Source organism: Paramisgurnus dabryanus, chromosome 2, assembly GCF_030506205.2.
Source record: "Paramisgurnus dabryanus chromosome 2, PD_genome_1.1, whole genome shotgun sequence".
Classification (NCBI taxonomy): Eukaryota; Metazoa; Chordata; class Actinopteri; order Cypriniformes; family Cobitidae; genus Paramisgurnus; species Paramisgurnus dabryanus.
This window is the reverse complement of record NC_133338.1, coordinates 17,365,909-17,387,817: the sequence shown is the minus strand read 5'-3', so window position 1 is coordinate 17,387,817 and position 21,909 is coordinate 17,365,909. Positions and strand designations below refer to the sequence as shown.

Genomic DNA, 21,909 nt, shown 5'->3' with positions numbered 1-21,909 from the left:
ATTATAATTAGCTTGTTTAAAAGTAGACATTTCAGGCTTTCTTTGGATATGTGTATTATGTTTGTGTGACGAGTATTCGCGGAGTTTCAACTGATTTTTGTCACGTGTTTTAAGAGACAGCTGGCGGAGACAGAAATGTCTGAATGCGCACCCTGTTTATTTTCTTTATTTGACAAAAACACAAAGATCTCTTGTTATTGTGAATGTGAACTAATTAAAGAGGACCCTTCAGAGTTTCAAATGATGTCAAACACGTAAGTGTTTGATTATTAATGATGGAGTATTTTAAGTTGATTCTGCTATGATAAGGAGAAAACACGTCAAAACGCGTCCCCGCGTTTTTGGACCCCTGGGGGTTAAAAAGAGATCATGTCTCATGTCTGCGCCGGACTCTTCATCTGATGATGAAGATGACTGTATTGAAGAATGTGTGGAGCGCTACAAGGCAGAGCCCCCTATTGGCATAGAGGACTGTCCCCTGCAGTGGTGGTCTAAACATGAAGGGGCACACAGTGAGATGGCCTACCTTGCACGCAGATACTTTTTAATATGCATTATCATATTTCTGTTAGTGTAATTTTAGTTAACTGGAATTTTTTAAATATTAAAATTATATCTTTTTTAGGATAGGCCTATATAAGAATATTTGGTAATGTTAACAAGATTTTAATAAAGTATTAGTAATTGTTGAAATTAACATTAACAAAGATGAATAAATGCTGTATAAGTGCAGTTCATTATTAGATCATGTTAACTAATGTAGCTAACTAATGTTAACTAATGAACCTTATTGTAAAGTGTTACCATATATTTATATCACAAAGTTAGGCTATATATTTGTCAGCATGGCACATTCAAGTACACAATGACACTAGACTAAAATTAAATGGGTTTAAATTAAATTTAATGTAGATTTCTAGACTAAAATCTCATTGCATTTAGTTGAATAAAATTAGACTAAAACTAAATCAATTCAGATGACAAAAATATGACTAAAACTAAATAAAATTTTAGTCAAAAGACTATGACTATGTTTAATCTGTGTTTGTTCTGCCAGGTCAAAATTTTGAGGTGTTTGATTTCTTTTCTATATTAGGAAATAAAACCTCATAAATCAACTTTCTTAGTTTTCACTGCCCAGACCTACAATGTCTCTTTGTGTTGAGGACTAGTGCATCTTTGAGCCAACATTCAGTACGAGTAAAAATACTTGAGTACTTTTAAATTGGGTTACTTTAATACTTTTACTCAATTCGTATTTAAATTGGTGACTTGTAACTTGTAGTGGAGTAATTTTTACATTAAGGAATTTGATCTTTTACTCAAGTATGGCTTTCAGCTACTCTTTACACCTCTGGTAGAAACATGTAGGTTACAACATTTGAAGAGGGTGGTAGACTCTGTAAGAACATACATCACATTGGGGTATAAGTTGTACCCCTGGGGTGTAAGAGGTGCCCGAAATTTCCCATTGACTTATAACGGGGCAGGAAACACGCCCATATAAGATATTTAAAAATTCCAGATGGGATATCTTCGCATTACAGCGTCGTAGATACAAGGGGGTGGGCTAATTTTACTCATGCATCTAAACAGTCTCTAAGGATCCTTATTGAGGTATTAAGCCACGCCCCTAGCAGCCACTTTTGAGCACATTAGCAACATAAAATTCAAACAGTTATATCTTGGCATCTGAACATTGTAGAGACACAGGGGTTGAACCGTTTTACTTGTGACTCGGAGTGTAATCACTGGCCACATAACTGGCCACTCCCAAGCCACGCCCCTAGCAACAAAATATGAGCACCCTAGCAACCTAATAAACAAAGCATTATATCTTCGCATCAGAACATCGTAGAGACGCGGGGGTTGGACCGTTTGACTCGTGACTCGGAATGTAATCACTGACCACATCTTTGGCCAATCCCAAGCCACGCCCCTAGCAACCAAATTGGAGCACCTAGCAACCGAATAAACAAAGCCCTATATCTCCGCATCAGAATATCGTAGAGACATGGGGGTTGGACTGCATTACTCCTGACTCGCAGGTTAATCATTAGTAGTGGATGCCAAGAGGTATTAAGTCACGCCCCTAGCAACCAAATACAGTATCCTAGCAACAGAATAAACAAAGCCTTATAACTCCGCATCAGAGCATCATAGAGACATGGGGGTTGGACTGTTTGACTCGTGATTTGGGGTGTAATCACTAGTTGATGCCAATTTTTCCCTAGCAACCAAATACAATACCCTAGCAACGGAATAAAAAATGCCTTATATCTCCACATCAGAACATCGTAGAGACACAGGGGTTAGACCGTTTGACTCGTGACTCGAAGTGTAATCACTAGTGGATGCCATTTTTTTCCCTAGCAACCAAATACAGTACCCTAGCAACGAAATAAACAAAGCCTTATATCTCCGCATCATAGAGACACAGGGGTTGGACCCTTTGACTCGTGACTCGAAGTGTAATCACTAGTGGATTCCAATTTTCTCCCTAGCAACCAAATATAGTACCCTAGCAACCGAATAAATAAAGCCTTTTATCTCTGCATCAAAACATCGTAGAGACATGGGATTTGGATTTTTTTACTTTTGGCTTGAAGTATAATCATATATTGCCCCCAAAATTTGTCACGGCAAGCACCACTTCACATTTTCTTCAGGAAATGTACCTATCTAGTTATATTTTATTCTTATGTCTGCACAAAATTTTGGCGCGTAACTAGTCCCATGAAAGAGGGCTCAAATGGACCGGATTATTGTGGAATGGTGTGTGTGGAAAACTCCCTGCTGGACTGATGATCTGACGTCACTCCCTAGACTCACGTATTTGTGCACATGCGCAGTTTCGCCATTTTACTTTATAGTTCGCTGCAGACACGATTACAGCTGCTCCTGAGTTGCATGTTATTTGTATACTTTTCTGTTGTGTTGCTGTGTGCGTTATTGAGAACGTAAGTGCACAATATTATGTCAATGATGGTATTGCATGTGTCTTTATTTGTTTAGTTAACATAATAGTGTTTCTCTTAATTATAGTTCAGCATGCTCACGTCTTCTGTAATGATAATAACGTGCTGTTAAAATATAATTTAGAAACAATAGTTAACATCTTGATTTATGCATGTGTTGTACATTTGTTAATTATAATCCTGTTTAGGATTAGTTTAGTTTTGCACTAGCAATGGTATTTGCTTATTTAAATGTTGAAGCGCGTTTCATTGTGCCGTTCGCGCCACCAGTCTGTCACGTGACTGTTGCACCTGCATATTGACGATATGTTCATTTGTTGTCTTAGACTGACATCTAGTGGCCAATAGATATAATTGCATTCTTTACTTTATTGGATTATAGTAATTTCCATTACTACTCAGTATTGTTTTGTGGTTGTATAGCAATTATTTATTGCATATGATTATTATACTTCAGAGTGTGTAGTTACTTATTAATATTTAATCTGTGTATATGTGTAATTGTTATGTACAGGTTATATTTACATATTCTGTATTTATTTACAGAAAACCACACCTCACACACACACAGACAATTGCACTAACACAAAGCACTGTATTTGCCTGCAAGAATGGGATGTCAATAAATCTGTTGAATAAATCCAAGGTTGCAGCGACTCTCTTACCGGAGTACATAGTCAGCTTGGGTAGCGCCAGCGAATAACGCACACGTACTTCACAAGTGGTCCTTCGAGCCGGATATTCCACCTGCTACCCCCCCACTGCCCTATGGCAACCTCCAAGGATGACAACAGAGAGCCAGATGTCCGAACTCGTCCCAGCAGAGTCAGGCAGCCTCCAGGGTATCTCGCAGACTATGAGCTCGGCCATTCAGCCAAACAGCTTCTGCCATCTGAGGGATCCCTGCATCAGGCTAATGAGAGTAGTGATCATACTCAGGCTGACTTCATCACGCCTGACCAAAACCTGCATAAGCTTCGCGAGGAGGAACGATGGCAACGTCTTGAAGCGCGTTATAAGGACATGAGTAAAAGGCTGGAAGAGCTGCAGATTTCGATGGATAGTACTAAACGTATGCCTTATCCTCAAAGCTGCCCAGCTTATCCTTCACATTATCACCAGCATCCTCAACATTACAGCAGTCTGCCTCAGCTAGAGTTAGGCAGCCCAATTCACAGTCCCTTGGGGCATACTACCTCAGGTGTCACGTCCAGGCAAACGGTAGCTACGGATTATGCAGTACCTGTTCAGCACACACCTCTGCCTTCTCCTCATCTTGGTCAGGATACTGCTCTGCATCAACGGTCTGTATCACAGTCTGCTCTACATCAGGCTTCGCCTGCCCAGCCCGACATGCATCAGGCTCATCCTCAGTCTCCTCGTCCACCGCCACTACAGTACCAGTCTTACTCGCTGCCTTCTCCTCATCTTGGTCAGGATACTGTTCTGCATCAAAGGTCTGTGCCACAGTCTGCTCTACATAAGGCTTCGCCTGCCCAGCCCATCATGCATCAGGCTCATCCTCCGTCTCCTCGTCAGTCGCCGCTACAGTACCAATCTTACTGTCCATATCCTCCTTATCCAGCTGGGTTGTATTATCCACAACATGTGCCACCTCCACCAGGGCAACCATTACAGATGCAGCCAGCTGTGCATTATGCACCGTCCATGCCATTGGCAGACCCTACAGTCCCAGGTATCTTGGAAATGGCCATCGCTTCTTCATTTGGTATCCCTAAGCCTAAACTGACTCCATTCAGTACTGGTAAGGAGAGTGACTTCATAATGATGAAGAAAGGACTGGACAGTGTGCTTGGTCCACACAAGCATCTATCAGAGGATTATAAGTACCAGGTGCTTCTAGAACTCCTTAAACTACCAAATGCCTATCAAGTGGCGAAGAGGTATGTGAACGATCCAACTCCATACACTAGCGCCATCCACGCCTTAGAACAGCGTTATGGCCAGCCACGTCAGCTTGTTCAAGGAGAGCTGAAGGCCATTCTCAGCTCTCCTCCTATCAAGCCAGGTGATGCACAAGCCTTTGAGGATTTCTCAGCAGCTGTTAGTACCTTGGTGGGCCTGCTAGGCACTATGGATGGCCCCTCCAGAGCTGAGCTGAGATGTGGCTCTCACGTAGACACTCTGCTTAGTAAGCTGCCTGCCTACTACAGAGACGGTTTTGCTGAGTACTGCATATCTCAAGGCATCATCCGCAGTGGCACTGATAATACATACACGCTCCCTGACTTTGCTCTGTGGTTGGAAAGGAAAGCCCAAGCCATACAGGTTTCAAGGAGAGTTACTGAAGCTTCCAGGATGGAACCTGCCCAGATAGAGCGTAGAGACAGGGCAACAAGGCCCCAGAAGTCTAAGTCTGCTAATGTCTACATCACCAATCGACAGGTGACTTCGGAGCCCCCTCACAGCCCTGACACACCCAGCACTTATCACAAGCCAGGTCAGTCCTCTACTAAGAAGCGAGAGCGCTTTAAGCCGTACTGCGTAATGTCCAGTGGAGTCCCTAAAGAAGAGGTATGACCATCTGCGTGGGGTACCAATACGTGGTTTCAATAGAGTACAGCCCATGCTTCTCATTGGTTCCGACCATCCTCATTTGATCACTCCAGTATGTCCAGTACAGATGGGACCTCCAGGTGGCCCGGTGGCTATATCTACACTGTTAGGCTGGGCTATTCAGGGACCGACCAACTTCCTACAGAACCCCACCAGAGAAGCCTCCTGTCTACACACAGCATTCCTGCCTACTGCTCAAGACCTGCATCAGCATGTTGAAAGGCTTTGGCAAATCGACACGTTGCCATACAGATCTGAAAAGGAAGCTGTGCGTTCTAAGCAAGACCAGGTAGCTATCAGCACACTGGAGAAGCAAACTATTCAAGTCACAGTAGATGGAGTAGCCCGCTACGCTACGCCCCTTCTACGTAAAGCAGCATCACCCAGGCTATATGCTCCTCCAGCTGCAGTAATGCCCCTTCTAAGAGCTACTGAGCGGCGCTTGGTCGGCAGACCAGATCTAGCTGAGGTCTACAAGGAGGAAATAAACAAGTTGGTGAAGGCTGGGTACGTTGTGAAGATCAGTAGTGATGAGGCAAGTCAATCCAATGAATCGTGGTATATTCCTCACCACATTGTTCATCACAACGGAAAGGCCAGAGTGGTATTTAACTGCTCATTCAAATACCAGCAACTTGCTCTTAATGACACCCTGCTTCCTGGTCCTAACCTTGGTTCAACACTACTGGGTGTACTCCTCAGGTTCAGGGAATATCCAGTCGCCATAAGCGGGGACATCCGTGGGATGTTCCACCAGATCAGGCTCCTTCGTGAAGATCAACCACTTCTTCGCTTCCTCTGGCGAGATATGGAGAGAGACCGTAACCCTGATATCTATGAATGGCGTGTCCTACCCTTTGGCACTACCTGCAGTCCGTGCTGTGCCATATACGCACTGCAGCGGCACGCCAAGGACAACAGCTCTGGCAATCAAGAGGTACTGGACTCTGTCATCAACGCCTTTTACGTGGATAACTGCCTGCAGTCTCTTCGTACCCCATCACAAGCAAAACAGCTTATTGACAAGATGAGAGCCCTGCTCGCTGATGGTGGATTTGATATGAGACAATGGGCGAGTAATCAACCAGAGGTCATTGCTCATCTCCCCCCCGAGGCACGATCAGAGGGCTACGAGCCGTGGCTGACTGCAGACAGAGCTGATCCCCAGGAGTCAACACTGGGTCTCCGGTGGCACTGCCCCTCTGACACCATCGGTTACAAGCACCGGCAAGCAGTAGCTACAGAGCCCACACTGAGAAATGTATACAGAGTGTTAGCATCTCAATATGACCCACTCGGATACATTATTCCCTACACCACGCGGGCTAAGGTCTTGATCCAGGCTCTATGGAGGAATGAGCAAGGCTGGGATGAGCCTATCACCGGTGAACTCCTATCTGTATGGCAGTCATGGGAGAACGAGTTGTCTCATCTCCATAACATTAACATGCCTCGGTGCTACATGCCAGTTGGCTTTGATCTTTATCACTCTCCTGTGGACTTGCATATCTTCTGTGACGCCTCGGAGAAGGCGTATGGATCTGTCGCCTATCTGCGTGCCGAAGGTGATGAAGGACACATTCATGTTTCATTCGTTATGTCCAGATCTCGTGTTGCTCCACGAAGACAGCTCTCCATGCCCCGCTTGGAGCTCAGTGCTGCACTTACTGGAGCTCAACTGGCCAAACTGCTACATACCGAGCTCACCATACCTATTAGGCAGACGACAATGTGGTCAGACTCTACGACTGTACTCAGCTGGATCCAGTCTGACTCGTCTCAGTATAAGGTGTTTGTTGGGACACGTATAGGTGAAATACAGGAGCTCACAGATGCTACTAGCTGGAGGTACGTCTCATCTGAGCATAACCCGGCAGATGACATCACACGGGGAAAGTCACTATATCAGCTGACACAACCTACCCGCTGGAAGAGTGGACCAGCTTTCCTGTATGATCACCCTGCTCAATGGCCAGCTATCCACACGGTAAAATCAGAAGATGTAGGTGAGCTCAAGAAATTCACCTTCTGTGGTCAGCTGACTGTCCCTGATGCATCTACTCCTGACCCATCACAGTACAACACCTGGTCTGATCTACTTCAGGCTACTTACCAGTCCCTTCATGGGGCGGCAGCACTCCCTATGTCTGCTTCAGACCGACTGGACACAGAGGTAGTCCTTCTTAGGCGAGCGCAGAGTGAAAGCTTCCCTGAGGAAATCAACACACTGCAGCATTCTCACCCTATCCGTCCTACCAGTCGTCTTAGTCCACTTTCCCCAGAGTACGACCAGACTCTAGGCCTTATCTGAGTTGGGGGTCGTCTCCGTAAAGCAGAGGATTTGCCTGAGGACTCAGTTCATCCTATTGTTCTTGCGCCTGATCACCCCATTACACAGTTGTTGGTGCGAGACTATGATGATCGTTTACTCCATGCAGGCCCTGAGCGAATCTTTGCAGAGATCAGAAGGACCTATTGGATCCTTAGAGGGAGACAAGCCATTAAGAAACACCAGCGACAGTGTGTGCAGTGTCGCAAGTGGCGCAGTAAACCGGTGATCCCTAAAATGGCAGACCTCCCAGCCGCTCGACTCCGACTCAATAAGCCCCCCTTCTGGTCGACTGGTGTGGATTGTTTCGGACCATATATGGTCAAGATAGGACGGCGACAGGAGAAACGATGGGGCATTGTGTTCAAGTGTCTCACTACCAGGTGTGTTCACCTTGATCTATTGCCTCGTATGGACACCGATTCATTTCTCTTGTCTCTCCGCCGCTTCATCGCAAGAAGAGGCAAACCCTTTGAGATCTTATGCGACAGAGGCACCAACTTCCGCGGTGGGGACAAGGAGCTTCAGGAGGCATTTGAAGCTCTCGAACCATCGCTCAAGGAACAGTTAGCAACACAGTGCATCACCTTCAGATTTAACCCGCCTCTGGCTCCACACTTTGGTGGAACATGGGAGAGGGAAATCAAATCTGTGAAGGCATCTCTCCAAATCATTCTGAAGGACCAGGCCATCCCCGAGGAGGTTCTACTGACCGTCCTCATTGAAATTGAGGGAATTCTCAATTCCAAGCCGTTAGGATATGCTTCATCGGATCTTGCCGACCCTGATCCAGTGACCCCTAATCTTCTGCTCATGGGGCGGCGGGATGCTTCGCTGCCTCAAGCTGTGTACGGCTCCAGTGATCTGTTAGGACGCCGCCGTTGGCGACACAATCAGGTACTCGCCGACCATTTCTGGGGTCAGTTCACCCACAAGTACCTCCCTGGTCTCCAACCACGTCAGAAGTGGCGGAACTCAACATCAGACCTAGCTGTGGATGCTGTCGTCATGGTGGTTCATTCACAGCTCCCAAGAGTGCTATGGCCGGTCGGACGCATCACACGGATCATTCACAGCGATGATGGCAAGGTTCGCACTGCAGAGATCGACATCAAGGGGAAACTTTATACACGTCCTGTCGCCAAACTGATAGAGCTCCCGAGGATGCCTGACAACGAAGATACTAGCTCTTCCTAGCCCAGCAGTGACTTTACTGTTACTGCGCATTCGTCCCACGAATCCGGGGGCGGCTGTGGAAAACTCCCTGCTGGACTGATGATCTGACGTCACTCCCTAGACTCACGTATTTGTGCACATGCGCAGTTTCGCCATTTTACTTTATAGTTCGCTGCAGACACGATTACAGCTGCTCCTGAGTTGCATGTTATTTGTATACTTTTCTGTTGTGTTGCCGTGTGCGTTATTGAGAACGTAAGTGCACAATATTATGTCAATGATGGTATTGCATGTGTCTTTATTTGTTTAGTTAACATAATAGTGTTTCTCTTAATTATAGTTCAGCATGCTCACGTCTTCTGTAATGATAATAACGTGCTGTTAAAATATAATTTAGAAACAATAGTTAACATCTTGATTTATGCATGTGTTGTACATTTGTTAATTATAATCCTGTTTAGGATTAGTTTAGTTTTGCACTAGCAATGGTATTTGCTTATTTAAATGTTGAAGCGCGTTTCATTGTGCCGTTCGCGCCACCAGTCTGTCACGTGACTGTTGCACCTGCATATTGACGATATGTTCATTTGTGGTCTTAGACTGACATCTAGTGGCCAATAGATATAATTGCATTCTTTACTTTATTGGATTATAGTAATTTCCATTACTACTCAGTATTGTTTTGTGGTTGTATAGCAATTATTTATTGCATATGATTATTATACTTCAGAGTGTGTAGTTACTTATTAATATTTAATCTGTGTATATGTGTAATTGTTATGTACAGGTTATATTTACATATTCTGTATTTATTTACAGAAAACCACACCTCACACACACACAGACAATTGCACTAACACAAAGCACTGTATTTGCCTGCAAGAATGGGATGTCAATAAATCTGTTGAATAAATCCAAGGTTGCAGCGACTCTCTTACCGGAGTACATAGTCAGCTTGGGTAGCGCCAGTGAATAACGCACACGTACTTCACAGTGTGCTATGACTTTTATAAGCGATCGGGTGCAGGATTTCCGAAAGGGGGGGCAAAAAACCACCCGAAAAATCCCACTGACTTAACATTGCGCTGAACTTTGACGGGTCATAGCTCCGCTCGAGGATTTTGTAGAAACATGTGGGTTACTACATTTGAAGAGGGTGGTAGGCTCTGTAAAAACATACATCACAATGGGGTAGAAGTTGTACCCCTGGGGTGTAAGAGGCACCCAAAATTTCCCATTGACTTATAAGGAGGCAGGGAACACACCCATATAAGGGAATTAAAAAGTTCCAGGTGGGATATCTTAGCTTTACAATGTCGTAGAGACAAGGGGGTGGGCTGATTTTACTCAGGCATCCAATCAGTCTTTCAGGATGATCCCAGAGCTATTAAGCCACGCCCCTAGAAACAATTTTGGGCACCCGAGCAAAATCTCCCATAGACTGCCATTATAAAATACCCAGATGGATATCTTTGCAGCACAGTGTCATAGAGACATGGGGGTGGGATCATTTTACTCAGGCATCTAATCAGTCTCTCAGAATCCTCATTGAGGTATTGAGCCACGCCCATAGCAACCACCTCTGAGCACCCTAGCAACATAAAATTCAAACAGTTATATCTCCGCATCAGAACATCGTAGAGACACGGGGGTTGGACCGTTTTACTTGTGATTCGGAGTGTAATCACTGACCACATATTTGGCCACTCCCAAGCCACGCCCCTAGCAACCAAATATGAGCACCCTAGCAACCGAATAAACAAAGCCTTATATCTCCGCCTCAGAATATCATAGAGACACGGGGGTTGGACTGTTTTACTTGTGACTCGGAGTGTAATCAACGACCACATATTTGGCCACTCCCAAGCCACGCCCCTAGAAACCAAATATGAGCACCCTAGCAACCGAATAAACAAAACCTTATATCTCCGCATCAGAACATTGTACAGACAAGGGGGTTTGATTGTTTTACTTGTGGCTCGCAGTGTAATCACTGGCCACATCATTGGCCACTCACAAGCCATGCCCCTAGCAACCAAATTTGAGCACCCTAGCAACCGAATAAACAATGCCTTATATCTCCGCATCAGAACATTGTACAGACATGGGGGTTGCTTGGACCGTTTTACTCCTGACTCGCAGGGTAATCACTAGTGCAGGGGTCGGCAACAGGCGGCCCGCGGGCCAAAAGTGGCCCGCCAGTAATATTTTCTGGCCCGTCGGATTAATTTGAAATCCGTTTTTTTTTTTTTTTTTAATCACACTTTTTTATTTTAAAATAACAGTTTACAAAAATGGCCCCGTGTATCATTCCTTCATTCGTTTTTTCAAATCAAAACCAAAAAAAAGAAAGAAAGAAAAACGACTTGTTTTGCTATTATTTATTTCCTGAACTAAAATCAAACGACTCGTTTTCTGAATGTGCGCTCAGATCAAAAATAACAAAAATGAATGAAAACGGGTTCGGACAAATTTTAATTGAACACCTTAGCAGACATATACCAATGAAATAAATTTAAACAGATCAGGTACTAACAGATTACATTTTAATAAAGGTTTTAATAAGGGTTTGAATAGAAACCTTTCCGGTAAGTCTCATTCGCTTACAGTCCGACTTTTGAACTTTTTTCATTATTATTTATTCGCGTATAATACACTGACAAATAATATGTATATTACCTGATAAAAAAATATTTGCGTCGTGGACAAGTTGCCACCGGCTCGCAAGAATGTCCTGAAAAAAATGCGTATAATAGCTAGTTTAATCTTAACCGGCCGCTCTTTCTCGTTCTCTTTCTCTACCAGCGCATCCGTGATAACTGTCATTAGATTTTGAACATACTTCTAAAACACAATCAATCAAATAATTGCAGAGGTTTGACTTCATGAATCATTTGCAAATTTACCTCGTAAATCATGTCAATGCGTCACGCGTGAAGACGTTAAACTCCGTGACATTGCAAATTACTGAAAAGTAATTGCAGGCATTTAGAAACCACTACACAAAATATGATAAAATAAACTCTTTTACTGCAGTAATATTTTAACTATTACACTTTTAACGTAGATTTTAAAGGAATCTACTGTTCTGTTCTGTTACTTGAACTTGGGGCTCGAGCCCGACCTTAGGTTCGACAGCAAGTCAAGTTCGTTTGCCGTTAATTATTAAGACTAAATGGGCAGGTAAATTCGTTAAAAAATGAAAGTAATCCGCCAAAATATGGTTTTACATGTCTATTAAAATAAAGCCATTATTAATTTTCCTAACGCATAGTTCTTTGATCTTTACCTCCTTTTAAAAATAAATTTGGCAAAGGAGGATTTTCAGCAATTTGTTTGAACAGCAACTCTGCAACCAATGGTTTCGGTATGAGTGAGAGGCTTTGTCCTATTTAATTTATTATTTATATTTCATTATTTTTTCTGTGACATTTTTTCTCTGCTAACAATACAATGTTAAAATAATATTTATATTGGCACGAACACAATTTTTGTATAACATTTATAATTGTTATAGGCTACTTCATCTCTCTTTTTTCGTTAGAGACATTGAATTTGAGATTCTGGGAACGAGATCTAACGTTAAGTTTTGCGGACCCGTCAGGTCGGGAAATAAAGCGGGTGAACACAGAGTGTATTTTAAGCGGTTTACTGAATAGAACCTTGTCGGAGCTGGACAAAAAGCGGAGACCTCCTTAAACCTTAGGTGTGTATGTGTGTGTCCCGGATAAATATTAATAAAAAAAGGAATACAGTTCAAAAGTCGGACTGTAAGAGTCTTTCATGAGAGCATAAATGCCTGTAATGTTACCACTAATAGTACTTGATCTGTTTAAAATGATTTCATTTATATATTATGCCTATAAAGGTGTTAAATAAAAAAATTGTCTAATCCAGTAATTAATTTTTTATCTGAGCACACAATCAGAAAACCCGTGGTGGTTAATTTTTTCATTTTTGTTTTTAATTTAAAAAACGATTGAACGAATGATACACAGACCCATAACCATGTTTTTAGCCATTTTTAATGCCGTCTTTCGTATTTTAAATAGTAAATAAAGACAATGTTTCTTGACAAAAGATCAGATAGCCTATACTAGGCAAATTCAAAATAAGACGTAAGTGTGCCAACAGCAGTTGGCCCGCCATCTACTGGCTAAAAAAATATTGGCCCGCGGCCAAAGTTACTTGCCGACCCCTGCACTAGTGGATGCCAAGAGGTATTAAGCCACGCCCCTAGCAACCAAATATGAGCACCCTAGCAACGGAATAAACAAAGCCTTATATCTCCGCATCAGAGCATCGTAGAGACATGGGGTTGGACCGTTTGACTCGTGACTCGGAGTGTAATCACTAGTGGATGCCAATTTTTCCCTAGCAACCATATACAGTACCCTAGCAACGGAATAAACAAAGCCTTTTATCTCCACATCAGAACATCGTAGAGACACGGGGGGTTGGACTGTTTGACTCGTGACTCGGAGTGTAAAAACTAGTGTATGCCAATTTTTTCCCTAGCAACCAAATACAGCACCCTAGCAACGGAATAAACAAAGCCTTTTATCTCCACATCAGAACATCGTAGAGACACGGGGGGTTGGACTGTTTGACTCGTGACTCGGAGTGTAAAAACTAGTGTATGCCAATTTTTTCCTAGCAACCAAATACAGCACCCTAGCAACAGAATAAACAAAGCCTTATATCTCTGCATCAGAACATCATAGAGACACAGGGGTTGGACCATTTGACTCGTGACTTGGAGTGTAATCACTAGTGGATGCCAATTTTCTCCCTAGCAACAAAATACAACACCCTAGCAACCGAATAAACAAAGCCTTATATCTCCACATCAGAACATCGTAGAGACATGGGGCTTGGATCTTTTTACTTTTGGCTTGAAGTATAATCATATATTGTCCCCGGAATTTGGCCACGGCAAGCACACTTCACATTTTCTTCAGGAAATGTACCCATCTAGTTATATTTTATTCTTATGTCTGCACAAAATTTCGGCGCGTAACTAGTCCCATGAAAGAGGGCTCAAATGGACCGGATTATTGAGGAATGGTGTACTATGACTTTTATAAGCGATCGGGTTCAGGATTTCAGAAAGGGGGGCGAAAAACCACTTGAAAAATCCCATTGACTTAACATTGCGCTGACCTTTGACGGGTCATAGCTCCGCTCAAGGATTTTGTAGAAACATGTGAGTTACTACATTTGAAGAGGGTGGTAGGCTCTGTAAGAACATACATTACAATGGAGTATAAGTTGTACCCCTGGGGTGTAAGAGGTGCCTGAAATTTCCCATTGACTTATAATTTTGGGCACCCTAGTAACAACAAATTCAAACAGTTATATCTCGGCATCAGAACATAGTAGAGACATGGGGGTTAGACCGTTTTACTTGTGACTCGAAGTGTAATCACTGGCCACATCATTGGCCACTCCCAAGCCATGCCCCTAGCAACCATTTTGGGCACCCTAGCAACATATCCCATAGACTGCCATTATAAAATACCCAGATGGATATTTTTGCAGCACTGTGTCATAGAGACATGGGGGTGGGCTCATTTTACTCAGGCATCCAATCAGTCTCTCACCATCCTTATTGAGGTATTAAGCAACGCCCCTAGCAACCAAATATGAGCAGCCTAGCAACAGAATAAACAAATCCTTATATCTTATGCTAGGTTCGTGCTACATCATGCTAGCTTCAGGCAAAATCATGCTAGCTTCGGGCCAAATTATGCTAGCTTCGGGCCAAATTATGCTAGCTTTGGGCCAAATCATGCTAGCGTCATGTTAGCTTCATGCTAACTTCATGCTAAATCATGCTAGCTTCATGTTAATCATGTTAGCTTCATGCTAAATCTTGCTAGCTTCATGTTAGCTTCATGCTAACTTCATGCTAAATCATGCTAGCTTCATGTTAATCATGTTAGCTTCATGCTAAATCTTGCTAGCTTCATGTTAGCTTCATGCAAAATCATGCTAGCTTTATGCTAAATCATGGTAGCTTCATGCAAGCTTTATGCTAAATCATGCTAGCTTCATGTTAAATCTTGCTAGCTTAATGCTAATGTCACGCTAAATCATGCTAACGTCACGTTAAATCATGTTAGATTCATGTTAAATCATGTTAGCTTCACATGCTAGCTTCATGCTAAATCATGGTAGCTTCATGCTAAATCATATTAGCGTCATGCTAACTTTATGGTAAATCATGCTCGCTTCATGCTAAATCATGCTAGCTTCATGCTAAATCATGTTAGCTTCATGCTAAATCATGTTAGCTTTATGCTAACATCATGTTGAATCATGCTACCTTCATTTTAAGTCATGCTAACTTCATATTACATCATGATAACTTTTTTAAATCATGCTAGCTTTACACTAAAACATGTTAACAGCCAGGTAGACTACTAAACTAAACTTCTTTTACATTTGTGTCAGTCAATTTTTTTTTACTTTTTTTGCATTTTCATGCACTGGTAATTCCTTGGGATTTGCATTTCTAGTTTAAATGTACTTACCTCAAAAACTATTTAATCCAGTAATATTTAATCCATATTTATTCCATACACTGCAATGGCTACAGCCATTCACACTTTGTGTGTCTGTTTTATTCATACGTGATGCTCGTGACAGACAGTCTCATTATGACAACTTAATGAAGACAACGTAGTGTCACGCGGAGAATCCGGAGATCGCCACTTTACAGGCAAAGTAAGATGTTGTCATGTTTTAAAGCATGGAGACAATAAACACGATTGAGATGATATATAGTTTATCTGTGTTCTTCACGCTATGTCGTGTATTTGATAACAATACTGTATATTTATAATGCTATGCTAATCGAGCATAATTAGCATAAAATAGTTTTGTGAAATAGTTTTCCATCTCATTTTGTGATCAGAAGACACACCAGATCACGCACGGTTGTTTAAAGCACTCAACTTTTAATGTTTTAAAGTAAGTTTTATTATAAATCCCTTTATTTGTTGTGTTTTAATGGTGGACTGATCTAACACATTACTTGCTGTTCTGTATAACATTAATGTTACACTCGCTGTTAACATGCTCTGGAGATATGTTTTAGGAATAATTTCGACTGATAAAGTTTCTTTTTTAGGTAACCTTAAGCTTGTTTTTGATATAAAGAAATGAGGGATTAAAACACTGTATAGAAATTCGTGAGTGATAATAATAAAAGAAAAAACTTTTATTCAATGTAACATTGCTGAGAGACCCGGGTTCCAATCCACTGTGACACACCATTGTGTCCCTGAGCAAGACACTTAACCCCTAGTTGCTCCAGAGGCGTGCGACCTCTGACATATATAGCAATTGTGAGTCGCTTTGGAAAAAAGTGTGAGCTAAATGAATAAGTAAAGTAAAGAAAATTAGGCGAGACCAATAGAATTTAAAGACAATTTGTCATTAATGCCATATTAAAGTCTCCTGTGGCATGTATAGGGTTGCCAACTGTCACTATAAAATACAGGAAAAAAGGTGGGCTACAGAAGCAGTTCGAGTATGGTTTTGTGTGTATATACAGTGTATTGTTTTAAGCCATTTGTCAAAATGATAGCTAATCTCCTAATTTATAACTCTTGTGCCTACAACATATGATTGCTGTATTAATAGTATTTGTTAATTTACAGCTTTACTTTTAACACAGTCCTTTAATTGAACTATTACCTTTAATATCTGTATAAAACAAAACACCTGTGACTCCTGCATTAAGGGTTAAAAAACGTTATCCCATCATGTTAATCTACGTGTGACAAACTAAATAGATTCTGTAAGATGTAATTTGCAGTCAACATTAACTCTTTCACTGCCAGAGTTTAAAAAAAAGTTGCCAGCCAGCGCCAGCGTTTTCATGATTTTCACCAAAGTTTAATGCTTTCCAGAAAATGTTCTTCTTTAAATATATAAACATACAATATACCAAATGAAAGAACAGACCCTCTGCTTTCAAACAAAAAAAAAAACGTTTCATCCTACCTTTAGTGGTTCTTTTGCAATCAGCTTTTGAATATGGGTAGGTTTTTGCAAAAACACCATATTTTGAGCAAAAAGCAGAGATAATTCCATTTTTATGACGGACTTTTCATAGAGATCACATTCAGAGCGATCTTTAAAACAGACACGGACATGCAGCAGCTTGCCATAGGGCAATACTTCCGGGTTTAAAAAGTTGCGTAATAATAGCGGTATTGCGGAAAGACGGAAAATCTCGTCATTGGCGGGGAAGCGTTTTCTCTTAATTGACGAGATATCTCGTCAATGGCGGGGAAAGAGTTAAATACTTTAACAAATAAGTTCATTAAAAGGCTGTGAATGTCCAAGCAAAGTTGGAAATGCTTTTGGGGCATTTCAGATTAAGGTGAAACAGCTAAATAACTCACTATATAAAAGAAAATATGAATATCACCACCTTTGATTAATATTTTTATTATGTATTTATTAGGGATGAAACGGTATTATACATTTCGTGGTATTGCGGTATCAAATTTTCCCAGTAGCACCGTGGTCACGATTCCAGGGGCGGACTGGCCATCTGGCAAAAAGAAGTTTAGTTTAGTAGTTTCCCGGTGGGCCGACGTACTTTTTGGGCCGATAAATCTCATAATATCTTTTGTCTGACCAGCCCAGTCATCGTCCTTTTCTTCCTAGATAGACTGGCCCACTCACATTTAAGCAGCAGCCCATTGGTTATTTTTTTTTTATGACATTAAGCTGGCCCAATCACCGCTTTGGCCTCTGTGCAAGCGAGCGTGCATCGTCGGTCAGTTCACGTGTCAAAATAGATAGAGAGAGATAGAGAAAAAAACGCAAGGGAGGCGCAGAAAAACTGCGCGACAAAAAGAAGCAGGCTCTTCAGGCAGATGCTGCAAAATGTGTTAAATAACACAAATGTTTTCTGCGGTAGCAGGACATTCAACTCGCGTTGATGATGATGATGATGATGATGGTGGTGGCGGTGGTGGCACTGGCAGCACCAGCACGCAAAGTGTCAGTGAGGAAAGGGAGAGAGACGAGGGAGAAGTGAGTGTAGTGCCTGCGGCAAGCAGAACTCCTTTCAAAACACAAGTGTAGAGTCAAAAACACAAAATTATGGTGATAAAGCTGCAATAAAATAATTGCACTCTTTGCTCTGTGACTATGAGAGTGTATCTGATTCGTAGATTTTTTTGTTGATTGTCTGTTTTCAAAACGTATAATTTCTCTTCAAGCAAAATTAAACAATACAGGCGATCTGCTTACAGAAAAATAAATGTTTATTGTATATAACAACACACTTTGACAGATAATGTTAAAAATCTATTACTGTAATCACACTAATTCAGTAAATGTAGTGAATACTTTACTGTAAGTACTGGAAGTAATAATCAGTTTTCAATATTACTGTAAGCAGCACATGTATTTTGTAAAAAGTCAGCAATTCAACGGCAAATTTTGCCAATTGCATGAAGCTTGTTTTATGATTCATAAGTGTGGATTATACAGTTTTATTGCATTAATAAATAACACGTTCTAGAAGTGTTTGTTGTGTCAACTCTCACTCTTTTCTACCTGCTATTAATTGGGTTTAGTGCTTTTATGGAATTGGAGTTGCTATTGCTATACATATTTAAAGGCGTGCAAAGATGAGTGGTATTTGTAATTATACACTGCAAAAAATTATTTTCAAGAAAAAAATTCTTAGTATTTTTGTCTTGTTTTCAGTAAAAATATCTACAAATTCTTAAAATAAGATGCTTTTTATTGATGAGCAAAATGACCCAAGCAAATAAGTTATTTTGTTCATCAAGAAAAAGCATCTTAATTTAAGAATTTTTTGATATTTTTACTTTCTTGAAAATCATTTTTGCAGTGTATGTAGTGTGGGCCAGTTTGGGCCAAAATGCCAGGGCCGAATTTTTGTCCCAGTCCAGCCCTGCATGATTCGGTAAAACGTTAGGTCTTCCGGGCAACACGTGTAGTTTTTTTCCGGGCAAGTGGAGCGAGTGGAGGGACACGGGAACTACAATTCCTATAATCCTATGCGTGCCACTCTGATGCCTCTCTACAAGTGGAGCGACAATGGCGGAAGCAAAAGAAACGCAAATTTTAAATCTGATGTGTGGAAAAAGTTAGTGTTCGCTGTGACAAGAAACGAGAAAGGACAACATGTGATGGACATACAAAAAACGAGTATGAGTAAATCTGTGAATGAGAAGAGTGTGAAAGCCCAGTGCCGGTCTTTCCTATACGCAAATTACGCAATTTGCATAGGGCCCCGCACCACTAGGGGGCCCCCTTGATCTCAGAATTATTTAAAACCATTATACCAAATATAAATAATTATTATGTTTAATGAAAAAAACGCTATAATTTAAATAATTAGCAAACTTCCAAATTTATGCGGGTTTTTAAAAATACTTAAAGGACGGTATTTTACAGCGATTTTTGTGTGAGCATATCAGTGAACACCCCTGACCACTCAGTGAGTTTCACGTCTTTGTAAACGAAAGTTTAATGCATTTTGGGAAGGATTGTTCCAGTGCACCATTAAACCCATTCTAAAGGTGGGAGGTGAAACACAAACACCCCAAAATTCTCAGGGCAGCCGCATATGTCCAAATTTCAGTCAAAACCGTTCTATTTCATCATAAACAATCTGAAAACAGGGCTTTAAGTGTAAAATACCGAACTTGTCCTTTAATGATTTCTTAAATCACTGATATGTACTCGGACAACATGCAGGCAGTTTCTCAATCCAAAGGCTGCAGCCTTCAGAGATCACATTTGTAGGCTGCATATGCGTCATAAAAACGTATTTCAGAATATTAACAATTATAATGTTGACTATTATTCTTAGTTAATGATTAATTGTTATATTATGCTTATGACTTGCAAATGAAATGCTTATTTAACTTAAATAAATCAGGCTTGAAGACGTATGCAGCGTGCATATGCGACATCCGGAGGTTGAGAGAGAGAGAGAGAAAGAGAGAGAGAGCGAGAGAGATAAGAATGGTGCTCACGTCGAGAAAACTTAATAGAAGACTTGTAATTTGTAAAGGATTAAAGTATATGTTACTCGTTTAATTACAGTATGTTAACCGGATAACACTGGATATAACTCATTGTATAGTTTAATAAAATAATGTATTTCGATTACACAAATCAAACCTAACTATTTGATTGTTTTAGCTGCTGACCAGCATAGGGAATCTCTATGGCTAATTTATAAGACATGTTGCTGATACAGTACTGTGTGTTTAACCTTTTCTTGTTAAGTCTTTTTGGGCATCTTATGCCTAGAATTATTCAAGGAGGTTGATTCTTTTAACTTCCTTTAAAGTTTGATCAATTGTGCATAATGACATGTGCAACAAATGGATATAGGGTGTCCAACTCATAGATTTGCAATATTTAAAATCAGACACTCTTTTTAAAATATTTGGGGTCAACCTCTGGGACAGCTTTAAAGGGACATTTCATCCATTTGCATTAAGCTTTGTATAGTTAGAACCCCAGTCATGTTTTTGAATGGTCATGCATCATTTCCTCAGTTGCTGCTGAGACAGGAGAAATACAGATTTCAGTGTTGCACTTCCTTCTTTCAATGATGTAAAAATCATTTTGCATCATTGAAAGAAGGAAGTGCAATGTCTTTGTTGAGGGAGTGAGACTACAAACACCCCTTTTCAGATAGGCACCAAATTCTAAATGTATGTTACATTTCGATTACAAATATGACACACTTTCAATAAAGATTAATGTTTCTACGGGTGAAATGCTCCTTTAAAGCTGAAACTTATCAAATCCTATCAGAGGTCCAGAATGTCATTGAAACACACCAGTGGCTTTGCTGTCATCAGTATTAAACATGTTACCCCTCGAAGTTCCCCCTTCCCACAGAGCCCCCCACATAACAAATCCCAATTTAACCCCTGTGTATTAACAGTATGTATTTATATTTAATTTTATTTGATTCATTACATTCATTTAGATCAGGTTAATCTTGCAGACATCTTCAATATGTCTATAAGACATCTTTTAGGAGACGTCTCACAGACGTATTGCAGATGAGAAAACAATCTAAATAAGACATCTTGCAGATGTAAACGCAGACATCAAATAGACGTCTCCGAGATGTATGTGGGCTATCAGGGTCTGAATGCACTGACAGAGGGCCCCTCACAAAGCTTTGCTTAGGGCCCCCCAGCATCTAGGACCGGCACTGTGTATGCCGTTTCTCAATTAGAAGGCAGGCTCCTTAGGTCATTACACCCCTGGTGTATTTCAGTTAACTGAGTATTACATTCGCAAGTCATAAGCATGATAAAACAATATACGATTAAATAAGAATAATAGTCAACTTAAAAAAACATTCTAAATTTTTAGAAACGTATGCAGCCTACAAATGCGACCTATGGAGGCTGCAGACTTCCGACTGGGAAAGGAACCCCTGTATTGAGTGAGCTGACCTCACCCTAGGTCCAGCTACAATAAAGTAAGCTGCTATTTTAATCAATCAATTCACACCTTTCATTCATTCAGGTGTGAAGGGCAAATCCCTGTTGTAGAAGTGTGTGGGGGGGTTAATTTCTACATTGCAATTTTTTGGGTTCTCTTTGAGGTGAGGTGTTCTAAAAAAGTGAGCGAGTACACACTCTTGGTGCAGGAAGCAAGACGACACTGAGGCAAGCATCTGCCAACATGTGCTAGAAATGTGAACTCATGTCTTCCAAAATGGTTAAAAAGTGTTTGAGAGCTTGGATCCTTACATGGCTCTATGATCTACAGTGAGGAAAATAAGTATTTGAACAACCTGCTATTTTGCAAGTT

At 41.1% G+C, this 21,909-nt stretch overlaps 1 protein-coding gene across 2 annotated transcripts in view; it reads right to left on the bottom strand.

The window, feature by feature from the left end:
* Positions 1–21,909, bottom strand: part of LOC135764855 (putative palmitoyltransferase ZDHHC13) — a 316,314-nt gene that overhangs the window by 127,109 nt on the left and 167,296 nt on the right. The window lies entirely within an intron of this gene.